The sequence below is a fragment of the Medicago sativa genome, chromosome 1 (genome assembly GCF_051527215.1).
Source record: "Medicago sativa cultivar Bolivia chromosome 1, Bolivia_mono, whole genome shotgun sequence".
In the NCBI taxonomy this organism is placed as follows: Eukaryota; Viridiplantae; Streptophyta; class Magnoliopsida; order Fabales; family Fabaceae; genus Medicago; species Medicago sativa.
This window is the reverse complement of record NC_140749.1, coordinates 36,658,956-36,671,636: the sequence shown is the minus strand read 5'-3', so window position 1 is coordinate 36,671,636 and position 12,681 is coordinate 36,658,956. Positions and strand designations below refer to the sequence as shown.

The 12,681-nt window shown below is 32.7% G+C and overlaps 2 long non-coding RNA genes across 4 annotated transcripts; both read right to left on the bottom strand.

Moving 5' to 3' along the window:
- Positions 1–8: 8 nt before the first annotated feature.
- LOC146954682 (uncharacterized) lies at positions 9–6,340 on the bottom strand. 3 transcript variants are annotated; one of them, XR_015014514.1, is made up of 5 exons: positions 6,070–6,340; positions 5,331–5,486; positions 1,838–3,723; positions 148–230; positions 9–52 (listed from the first exon to the last, which is right to left on the bottom strand). It is a non-coding gene; the product is annotated as an uncharacterized LOC146954682 (long non-coding RNA). The 3 variants fall into 3 exon arrangements; XR_015014517.1 differs by lacking the exon at positions 9–52 and having other exon boundaries at positions 61–230; positions 1,838–3,545; positions 3,641–3,723; positions 6,070–6,339; XR_015014509.1 differs by lacking the exon at positions 9–52 and having other exon boundaries at positions 61–230; positions 6,070–6,338.
- Positions 6,341–8,618: 2,278 nt separating this feature from the next.
- Positions 8,619–12,090, bottom strand: LOC146954681 (uncharacterized). The gene is made up of 2 exons (XR_015014520.1): positions 10,605–12,090; positions 8,619–9,620 (listed from the first exon to the last, which is right to left on the bottom strand). It is a non-coding gene; the product is annotated as an uncharacterized LOC146954681 (long non-coding RNA).
- Positions 12,091–12,681: the final 591 nt, after the last annotated feature.

Here is a 12,681-nt window from a genome sequence, read left to right as displayed (position 1 = left end):
GTAATTGTGGTGAGTTAAATGAAACACCCCTACTAGAATTCACCTAGGATATCTAACATGTGTGTTAAACTTGGCGTCGGATACACTAAAATTATAAAATAAATAAATATTCTCTGAATACAAATCATATAATTTCTTGCCTATTACCTCCATTGACGTGTACTTTACATGGTCCAGCTATGTCTGCTTTTTCATCACGAGCCATCCTTATTGTATGGTAACTTGTACATCTGAAATAAATAAAAGGGATTGGGGTGAGACAAGATGTCTCAGTGAGTTCCATCTATCCTAGGTTGTAGGCAACCTCGGTAAACCTAGGATCGCCATCTGTTTCTAACCTCAACCCATTTTGAGTTTATACAATTTCATTATGCATAACTGAGCGATCAGGGGATAACTAAAATCGCTGCCTGAAATACTATTTTGATCATATAATAAATATAGTCATACTCATAACTTTAATCATAAACATAACACTAATCATAAACATATATCCAATCTATTGTATTCTGATATAACTTATACTTTGACATACTTATTTGAGTATGTCTCTGATTCTTTTCTGATAACAACTAGTTTCGGCTAACTAAGCCGGATTTCCATAACTAAAATTCCTCATTTCCAACGATTAGTAGAATGCCCATAAAATATTGCTTCGTAGCTAATTCATTCCAAACAAAATTTTCATATCGATACACTTCTCTAAAGAACAAAGCTACTGAAATTTAACACATTCCCGTATACTTTATCATCTCATCTCATGATGTGAATTTACTATCAACAAAGTATATAAATTATTTTCTCATTTATACAACTCAATATAAATTATCTCATCAATATAAAATATTTTCTCATTTGTACCATTCAATATAAACTATTTCATCATTTATCTCTTTTCATTATTTGTACATAAACCACATTATCTCTTCGTTGTGGCGAACGGAAATATACCACATTATCTCTTCGTTGTGGCGAACGGAAATATACCACATTATCTCTTCGTTGTGGCGAACGGAAATATACCACATTATCTCTTCGTTGTGGCAAACGGAATATAAATTTTAAAATACTATGAACAATTTGTTCATAGGCTGCATTATCTCTTCGTTGCAGCAAACAGAGTTTTTTCTTAATATTCTCATTTTTTCTTCTTTTCTTTCTCTTTCTTTTTCTATGAGCATGTTACTCATTTCAATTTTTCTCCTCGTTCCATTTTTCTGTGATTTTCTATAATTCAATGTGAGCATATTACTCATAGGGTGCATTTCAAATTTTCTTTCAAATCATTTCATATGCAATTAGGACATCAATAACTTTCTAGGTTTAACTTACCTAGCATTTATTCATCAGACCACTTCAAGAATTCAGTAAACCACATCAATCACAGTTAGTTTCGGTACAACAAATTTAATTTACTTTCTAGCACATACTAATATCAACCATTAACATACCAATAAATTAATAACTTTAATTCTCTAACAAACAAAACATCAAACATATAATATGCATATGACTGCACTATTTCCTGAGCGATAAAGACTCATGTGTGAGTTCTTTAAATTCATTATTAATTTGCCCAACATCTTAATTCATCAATTTCAATCTCTAATTCAAATGTTCATACTCATCATCAAAATACCCCAAACCTAATTCAGAAATAATCATTCTACTATCTCATTTTTATTATGTTTCAAATGTACCAATCCTATGGCATGATAGTCATGCTTGCACAGTCGGCCAATAATCATAAAAATGATCTAATTATTCATATTATCTCAATAATCTAACATAATCATAATTGATCCCCAAAGGTGGGTTCTAAACTAAAGGAACTCACCTTGGCATTAGTCCCGAAATTGCAAGCAGCTTATCCACAATTTGCAGCTTTTGCTAGCTCCAAATCTCCATAATCCATTTTCCAAAATAACTTATGTCTTGGCTTATAGGTCTTGCTCTTTCCAAAACAACTCAACTCATTTGTGACATACTCTTACTTCATCAACCAGCATACACGAAAATTTCAATTTCAGTCCTTGCACCAGAACTACGTCGTTTGGCTATTTAAGCACTTACAAACAGCTTAATTAGCAGCTTATGGCTTCTATCAAATTAATTTCGACCCATCCTTTAACAAAGATGTTCCAACATATATACTCAGCCCCATGAACCACTTATACAGCCGGTTAATCCACAACTTAGTCATTTAAGGCAAAATTCCCAAAACAGCTTACTGACAGCTTATGACCTCTAGACAATTCAATTTCAACTCAAATTTTCCAGAATCAAAGAAAATATGTATACACAGCTCCTACACCAGTCATAAAGAAATTCTAACTTATTTAACTCAATGATCAATTATGGAAGCTTTTGGAACAACTTATGACTTTTAACTTCTAACTTTTCATTCCAAACAGCAGCAACAACAAAATTTATACTACTAACAGCCCAAAAACAGAGTCATCACAGCATCCCAAAGGCAGTAAAAACTTTTACTTCTAATCAATCAACATAACTTGAATTTCTTCTCAAAATAATCACTTTTACCTCAATTTAAGCTATTAATCACTTATACTTACATTCAGCCCCTGCCTCAATCTTCTTACCAAGCCAAACCCTAGCTTCAATGTTCTTGTTTCTTGCTCAAGCTTGCCTCTAATGCTCAAAACACAACACAAAATCATTTTTCTACAACATGAAATGTCATTTCTAGCTTGATTTTGCTACAAAGGTGAAATAGGTAATGGTGGGAGTGAAAGAATGAAACACGTGAGGGAGGAGGAAGAGAAGAGGGAGGTGCTGATTTTTTTTTTTTTTGTGAGAGAAGAGTGTAGAAGAATGAAGAAAGTGAGGGATTTTTCATTTAAATAATCTTAGGTGGAAATATTACCAAAATGCCCTTCAAGTGAAAAAGACATAATTATCCTCCGTTAATTCGTAACCATTTAATTTCTCATGTCCGTTGGAATAGTAATACGAGAAACTTACCAAATATCGTCGATTTCTCAATAAGTAATTAATCCTTTGAAAATTATTTCCGTTATGACATGTAACTGATACGACAATTTATTACAAATTCAGCGGGATATTACAATCTACCCCCCTTATAGAAATTTCGTCCTCGAAATTTAGGGATTTACTTGCTAATAACTACCAATAATTCCTCTATACTTTTGACTTTAGGCTCTAACATACATTTGTTACTAACTGGTTCTTTCTGACTGACTAATTTAAACTGCACAGGTACCAGCCACCATTGGCGTTGTATACTTCCTTAAGAGAATTCATTATAAACTTCACATCATGCCTTTCCTTCTTCGTACGCTTCATTCCTCCAAGGTCATATTCAGCTCTCAGACATTTGTTCTAACTGTCATATACTATAGTTTGAGTTGATCAGGCTCAGCCAGACATGACATTTGGAATAAATATCTGGAACCCAATAGCCACACTACATCTTATTGAATTCTAATGACCCAAGGCACGATCTGAATCGACCTGCTCTGATACCAAATTGAAACACCCCTACTAGAATTCACCTAGGATATCTAACATGTGTGTTAAACTTGGCGTCGGATACACTAAAATTATAAAATAAATAAATATTCTCTGAATACAAATCATATAATTTCTTGCCTATTACCTCCATTGACGTGTACTTTACATGGTCCAGCTATGTCTGCTTTTTCATCACGAGCCATCCTTATTGTATGGTAACTTGTACATCTGAAATAAATAAAAGGGATTGGGGTGATACAAGATGTCTCAGTGAGTTCCATCTATCCTAGGTTGTAGGCAACCTCGGTAAACCTAGGATCGCCATCTGTTTCTAACCTCAACCCATTTTGAGTTTATACAATTTCATTATGCATAACTGAGCGATCAGGGGATAACTAAAATCGCTGCCTGAAATACTATTTTGATCATATAATAAATATAGTCATACTCATAACTTTAATCATAAACATAACACTAATCATAAACATATATCCAATCTATTGTATTCTGATATAACTTATACTTTGACATACTTATTTGAGTATGTCTCTGATTCTTTTCTGATAACAACTAGTTTCGGCTAACTAAGCCGGATTTCCATAACTAAAATTCCTCATTTCCAACGATTAGTAGAATGCCCATAAAATATTGCTTCGTAGCTAATTCATTCCAAATAAAATTTTCATATCGATACACTTCTCTAAAGAACAAAGCTACTGAAATTTAACACATTCCCGTATACTTTATCATCTCATCTCATGATGTGAATTTACTATCAACAAAGTATATAAATTATTTTCTCATTTATACAACTCAATATAAATTATCTCATCAATATAAAATATTTTCTCATTTGTACCATTCAATATAAACTATTTCATCATTTATCTCTTTTCATTATTTGTACATAAACCACATTATCTCTTCGTTGTGGCGAACGGAAATATACCACATTATCTCTTCGTTGTGGCGAACGGAAATATACCACATTATCTCTTTGTTGTGGCGAACGGAAATATACCACATTATCTCTTCGTTGTGGCAAACGGAATATAAATTTTAAAATACTATGAACAATTTGTTCATAGGCTGCATTATCTCTTCGTTGCAGCAAACGGAGTTTTTTCTTAATATTCTCATTTTTTCTTCTTTTCTTTCTCTTTCTTTTTCTATGAGCATGTTACTCATTTCAATTTTTCTCCTCGTTCCATTTTTCTGTGATTTTCTATAATTCAATGTGAGCATATTACTCATAGAGTGCATTTCAAATTTTCTTTCAAATCATTTCATATGCAATTAGGACATCAATAATTTTCTAGGTTTAACTTACCTAGCATTTATTCATCAGACCACTTCAAGAATTCAGTAAACCACATCAATCACAGTTAGTTTCGGTACAACAAATTTAATTTACTTTCTAGCACATACTAATATCAACCATTAACATACCAATAAATTAATAACTTTAATTCTCTAACAAACAAAACATCAAACATATAATATGCATATGACTGCACTATTTCCTCAGCGATAAAGACTCATGTGTGAGTTCTTTAAATTCATTATTAATTTGCCCAACATCTTAATTCATCAATTTCAATCTCTAATTCAAATGTTCATACTCATCATCAAAATACCCCAAACCTAATTCAGAAATAATCATTCTACTATCTCATTTTTATTATGTTTCAAATGTACCAATCCTATGGCATGATAGTCATGCTTGCACAGTCGGCCAATAATCATAAAAATGATCTAATTATTCATATTATCTCAATAATCTAACATAATCATAATTGATCCCCAAAGGTGGGTTCTAAACTAAAGGAACTCACCTTGGCATTAGTCCCGAAATTGCAAGCAGCTTATCCACAATTTGCAGCTTTTGCTAGCTCCAAATCTCCATAATCCATTTTCCAAAATAACTTATGTCTTGGCTTATAGGTCTTGCTCTTTCCAAAACAACTCAACTCATTTGTGACATACTCTTACTTCATCAACCAACATACACGAAAATTTCAATTTCAGTCCTTGCACCAGAACTACGTCGTTTGGCTATTTAAGCACTTACAAACAGCTTAATTAGCAGCTTATGGCTTCTATCAAATTAATTTCGACCCATCCTTTAACAAAGATGTTCCAACATATATACTCAGCCCCATGAACCACTTATACAGCCGGTTAATCCACAACTTAGTCATTTAAGGCAAAATTCCCAAAACAGCTTACTGACAGCTTATGACCTCTAGACAATTCAATTTCAACTCAAATTTTCCAGAATCAAAGAAAATATGTATACACAGCTCCTACACCATTCATAAAGAAATTCTAACTTATTTAACTCAATGATCAATTATGGAAGCTTTTGGAACAACTTATGACTTTTAACTTCTAACTTTTCATTCCAAACAGCAGCAACAACAAAATTTATACTACTAACAGCCCAAAAACAGAGTCATCACAGCATCCCAAAGGCAGTAAAAACTTTTACTTCTAATCAATCAACATAACTTGAATTTCTTCTCAAAATAATCACTTTTACCTCAATTTAAGCTATTAATCACTTATACTTACATTCAGCCCCTGCCTCAATCTTCTTACCAAGCCAAACCCTAGCTTCAATGTTCTTGTTTCTTGCTCAAGCTTGCCTCTAATGCTCAAAACACAACACAAAATCATTTTTCTACAACATGAAATGTCATTTCTAGCTTGATTTTGCTACAAAAGTGAAATAGGTAATGGTGGGAGTGAAAGAATGAAACACGTGAGGGAGGAGGAAGAGAAGAGGGAGGTGCTGATTTTTTTTTTTTTGTGAGAGAAGAGTGTAGAAGAATGAAGAAAGTGAGGGATTTTTCATTTAAATAATCTTAGGTGGAAATATTACCAAAATGCCCTTCAAGTGAAAAAGACATAATTATCATCCGTTAATTCGTAACCATTTAATTTCTCATGTCCGTTGGAATAGTAATACGAGAAACTTACCAAATATCGTCGATTTCTCAATAAGTAATTAATCCTTTGAAAATTATTTCCGTTATGACATGTAACTGATACGACAATTTATTACAAATTCAGCGGGATATTACAATCTACCCCCTTATAGAAATTTCGTCCTCGAAATTTAGGGATTTACTTGCTAATAACTACCAATAATTCCTCTATACTTTTGACTTTAGGCTCTAAACTGGTTCTTTCTGACTGACTAATTTAAACTGCACAGGTACCAGCCACCATTGGCGTTGTATACTTCCTTAAGAGAATTCATTATAAACTTCACATCATGCCTTTCCTTCTTCGTACGCTTCATTCCTCCAAGGTCATATTCAGCTCTCAGACATTTGTTCTAACTGTCATATACTATAGTTTGAGTTGATCAGGCTCAGCCAGACATGACATTTGGAATAAATATCTGGAACCCAATAGCCACACTACATCTTATTGAATTCTAATGACCCAAGGCACGATCTGAATCGACCTGCTCTGATACCAAATTGAAACACCCCTACTAGAATTCACCTAGGATATCTAACATGTGTGTTAAACTTGGCGTCGGATACACTAAAATTATAAAATAAATAAATATTCTCTGAATACAAATCATATAATTTCTTGCCTATTACCTCCATTGACGTGTACTTTACATGCTCCAACTATGTCTGCTTTTTCATCACGAGCCATCCTTATTGTATGGTAACTTGTACATCTGAAATAAATAAAAGGGATTGGGGTGAGACAAGATGTCTCAGTGAGTTCCATCTATCCTAGGTTGTAGGCAACCTCGGTAAACCTAGGATCGCCATCTGTTTCTAACCTCAACCCATTTTGAGTTTATACAATTTCATTATGCATAACTGAGCGATCAGGGGATAACTAAAATCGCTGCCTGAAATACTATTTTGATCATATAATAAATATAGTCATACTCATAACTTTAATCATAAACATAACACTAATCATAAACATATATCCAATCTATTGTATTCTGATATAACTTATACTTTGACATACTTATTTGAGTATGTCTCTGATTCTTTTCTGATAACAACTAGTTTCGGCTAACTAAGCCGGATTTCCATAACTAAAATTCCTCATTTCCAACGATTAGTAGAATGCCCATAAAATATTGCTTCGTAGCTAATTCATTCCAAATAAAATTTTCATATCGATACACTTCTCTAAAGAACAAAGCTACTGAAATTTAACACATTCCCGTATACTTTATCATCTCATCTCATGATGTGAATTTACTATCAACAAAGTATATAAATTATTTTCTCATTTATACAACTCAATATAAATTATCTCATCAATATAAAATATTTTCTCATTTGTACCATTCAATATAAACTATTTCATCATTTATCTCTTTTCATTATTTGTACATAAACCACATTATCTCTTCGTTGTGGCGAACGGAAATATACCACATTATCTCTTCGTTGTGGCGAACGGAAATATACCACATTATCTCTTTGTTGTGGCGAACGGAAATATACCACATTATCTCTTCGTTGTGGCAAACGGAATATAAATTTTAAAATACTATGAACAATTTGTTCATAGGCTGCATTATCTCTTCGTTGCAGCAAACGGAGTTTTTTCTTAATATTCTCATTTTTTCTTCTTTTCTTTCTCTTTCTTTTTCTATGAGCATGTTACTCATTTCAATTTTTCTCCTCGTTCCATTTTTCTGTGATTTTCTATAATTCAATGTGAGCATATTACTCATAGGGTGCATTTCAAATTTTCTTTCAAATCATTTCATATGCAATTAGGACATCAATAACTTTCTAGGTTTAACTTACCTAGCATTTATTCATCAGACCACTTCAAGAATTCAGTAAACCACATCAATCACAGTTAGTTTCGGTACAACAAATTTAATTTACTTTCTAGCACATACTAATATCAACCATTAACATACCAATAAATTAATAACTTTAATTCTCTAACAAACAAAACATCAAACATATAATATGCATATGACTGCACTATTTCCTCAGCGATAAAGACTCATGTGTGAGTTCTTTAAATTCATTATTAATTTGCCCAACATCTTAATTCATCAATTTCAATCTCTAATTCAAATGTTCATACTCATCATCAAAATACCCCAAACCTAATTCAGAAATAATCATTCTACTATCTCATTTTTATTATGTTTCAAATGTACCAATCCTATGGCATGATAGTCATGCTTGCACAGTCGGCCAATAATCATAAAAATGATCTAATTATTCATATTATCTCAATAATCTAACATAATCATAATTGATCCCCAAAGGTGGGTTCTAAACTAAAGGAACTCACCTTGGCATTAGTCCCGAAATTGCAAGCAGCTTATCCACAATTTGCAGCTTTTGCTAGCTCCAAATCTCCATAATCCATTTTCCAAAATAACTTATGTCTTGGCTTATAGGTCTTGCTCTTTCCAAAACAACTCAACTCATTTGTGACATACTCTTACTTCATCAACCAGCATACACGAAAATTTCAATTTCAGTCCTTGCACCAGAACTACGTCGTTTGGCTATTTAAGCACTTACAAACAGCTTAATTAGCAGCTTATGGCTTCTATCAAATTAATTTCGACCCATCCTTTAACAAAGATGTTCCAACATATATACTCAGCCCCATGAACCACTTATACAGCCGGTTAATCCACAACTTAGTCATTTAAGGCAAAATTCCCAAAACAGCTTACTGACAGCTTATGACCTCTAGACAATTCAATTTCAACTCAAATTTTCCAGAATCAAAGAAAATATGTATACACAGCTCCTACACCAGTCATAAAGAAATTCTAACTTATTTAACTCAATGATCAATTATGGAAGCTTTTGGAACAACTTATGACTTTTAACTTCTAACTTTTCATTCCAAACAGCAGCAACAACAAAATTTATACTACTAACAGCCCAAAAACAGAGTCATCACAGCATCCCAAAGGCAGTAAAAACTTTTACTTCTAATCAATCAACATAACTTGAATTTCTTCTCAAAATAATCACTTTTACCTCAATTTAAGCTATTAATCACTTATACTTACATTCAGCCCCTGCCTCAATCTTCTTACCAAGCCAAACCCTAGCTTCAATGTTCTTGTTTCTTGCTCAAGCTTGCCTCTAATGCTCAAAACACAACACAAAATCATTTTTCTACAACATGAAATGTCATTTCTAGCTTGATTTACAAAAGTGAAATAGGTAATGGTGGGAGTGAAAGAATGAAACACGTGAGGGAGGAGGAAGAGAAGAGGGAGGTGCTGATTTTTTTTTTTTTTGTGAGAGAAGAGTGTAGAAGAATGAAGAAAGTGAGGGATTTTTCATTTAAATAATCTTAGGTGGAAATATTACCAAAATGCCCTTCAAGTGAAAAAGACATAATTATCCTCCGTTAATTCGTAACCATTTAATTTCTCATGTCCGTTGGAATAGTAATACGAGAAACTTACCAAATATCGTCGATTTCTCAATAAGTAATTAATCCTTTGAAAATTATTTCCGTTATGACATGTAACTGATACGACAATTTATTACAAATTCAGCGGGATATTACAATCTACCCCCCTTATAGAAATTTCGTCCTCGAAATTTAGGGATTTACTTGCTAATAACTACCAATAATTCCTCTATACTTTTGACTTTAGGCTCTAACATACATTTGTTACTAACTGGTTCTTTCTGACTGACTAATTTAAACTGCACAGGTACCAGCCACCATTGGCGTTGTATACTTCCTTAAGAGAATTCATTATAAACTTCACATCATGCCTTTCCTTCTTCGTACGCTTCATTCCTCCAAGGTCATATTCAGCTCTCAGACATTTGTTCTAACTGTCATATACTATAGTTTGAGTTGATCAGGCTCAGCCAGACATGACATTTGGAATAAATATCTGGAACCCAATAGCCACACTACATCTTATTGAATTCTAATGACCCAAGGCACGATCTGAATCGACCTGCTCTGATACCAAATTGAAACACCCCTACTAGAATTCACCTAGGATATCTAACATGTGTGTTAAACTTGGCGTCTGATACACTAAAATTATAAAATAAATAAATATTCTCTGAATACAAATCATATAATTTCTTACCTATTACCTCCATTGACGTGTACTTTACATGGTCCAGCTATGTCTGCTTTTTCATCACGAGCCATCCTTATTGTATGGTAACTTGTACATCTGAAATAAATAAAAGGGATTGGGGTGAGACAAGATGTCTCAGTGAGTTCCATCTATCCTAGGTTGTAGGCAACCTCGGTAAACCTAGGATCGCCATCTGTTTCTAACCTCAACCCATTTTGAGTTTATACAATTTCATTATGCATAACTGAGCGATCAGGGGATAACTAAAATCGCTGCCTGAAATACTATTTTGATCATATAATAAATATAGTCATACTCATAACTTTAATCATAAACATAACACTAATCATAAACATATATCCAATCTATTGTATTCTGATATAACTTATACTTTGACATACTTATTTGAGTATGTCTCTGATTCTTTTCTGATAACAACTAGTTTCGGCTAACTAAGCCGGATTTCCATAACTAAAATTCCTCATTTCCAACGATTAGTAGAATGCCCATAAAATATTGCTTCGTAGCTAATTCATTCCAAATAAAATTTTCATATCGATACACTTCTCTAAAGAACAAAGCTACTGAAATTTAACACATTCCCGTATACTTTATCATCTCATCTCATGATGTGAATTTACTATCAACAAAGTATATAAATTATTTTCTCATTTATACAACTCAATATAAATTATCTCATCAATATAAAATATTTTCTCATTTGTACCATTCAATATAAACTATTTCATCATTTATCTCTTTTCATTATTTGTACATAAACCACATTATCTCTTCGTTGTGGCGAACGGAAATATACCACATTATCTCTTTGTTGTGGCGAACGGAAATATACCACATTATCTCTTCGTTGTGGCAAACGGAATATAAATTTTAAAATACTATGAACAATTTGTTCATAGGCTGCATTATCTCTTCGTTGCAGCAAACAGAGTTTTTTCTTAATATTCTCATTTTTTCTTCTTTTCTTTCTCTTTCTTTTTCTATGAGCATGTTACTCATTTCAATTTTTCTCCTCGTTCCATTTTTCTGTGATTTTCTATAATTCAATGTGAGCATATTACTCATAGGGTGCATTTCAAATTTTCTTTCAAATCATTTCATATGCAATTAGGACATCAATAACTTTCTAGGTTTAACTTACCTAGCATTTATTCATCAGAACACTTCAAGAATTCAGTAAACCACATCAATCACAGTTAGTTTCGGTACAACAAATTTAATTTACTTTCTAGCACATACTAATATCAACCATTAACATACCAATAAATTAATAACTTTAATTCTCTAACAAACAAAACATCAAACATATAATATGCATATGACTGCACTATTTCCTCAGCGATAAAGACTCATGTGTGAGTTCTTTAAATTCATTATTAATTTGCCCAACATCTTAATTCATCAATTTCAATCTCTAATTCAAATGTTCATACTCATCATCAAAATACCCCAAACCTAATTCAGAAATAATCATTCTACTATCTCCTTTTTATTATGTTTCAAATGTACCAATCCTATGGCATGATAGTCATGCTTGCACAGTCGGCCAATAATCATAAAAATGATCTAATTATTCATATTATCTCAATAATCTAACATAATCATAATTGATCCCCAAAGGTGGGTTCTAAACTAAAGGAACTCACCTTGGCATTAGTCCCGAAATTGCAAGCAGCTTATCCACAATTTGCAGCTTTTGCTAGCTCCAAATCTCCATAATCCATTTTCCAAAATAACTTATGTCTTGGCTTATAGGTCTTGCTCTTTCCAAAACAACTCAACTCATTTGTGACATACTCTTACTTCATCAACCAGCATACACGAAAATTTCAATTTCAGTCCTTGCACCAGAACTACGTCGTTTGGCTATTTAAGCACTTACAAACAGCTTAATTAGCAGCTTATGGCTTCTATCAAATTAATTTCGACCCATCCTTTAACAAAGATGTTCCAACATATATACTCAGCCCCATGAACCACTTATACAGCCGGTTAATCCACAACTTAGTCATTTAAGGCAAAATTCCCAAAACAGCTTACTGACAGCTTATGACCTCTAGACAATTCAA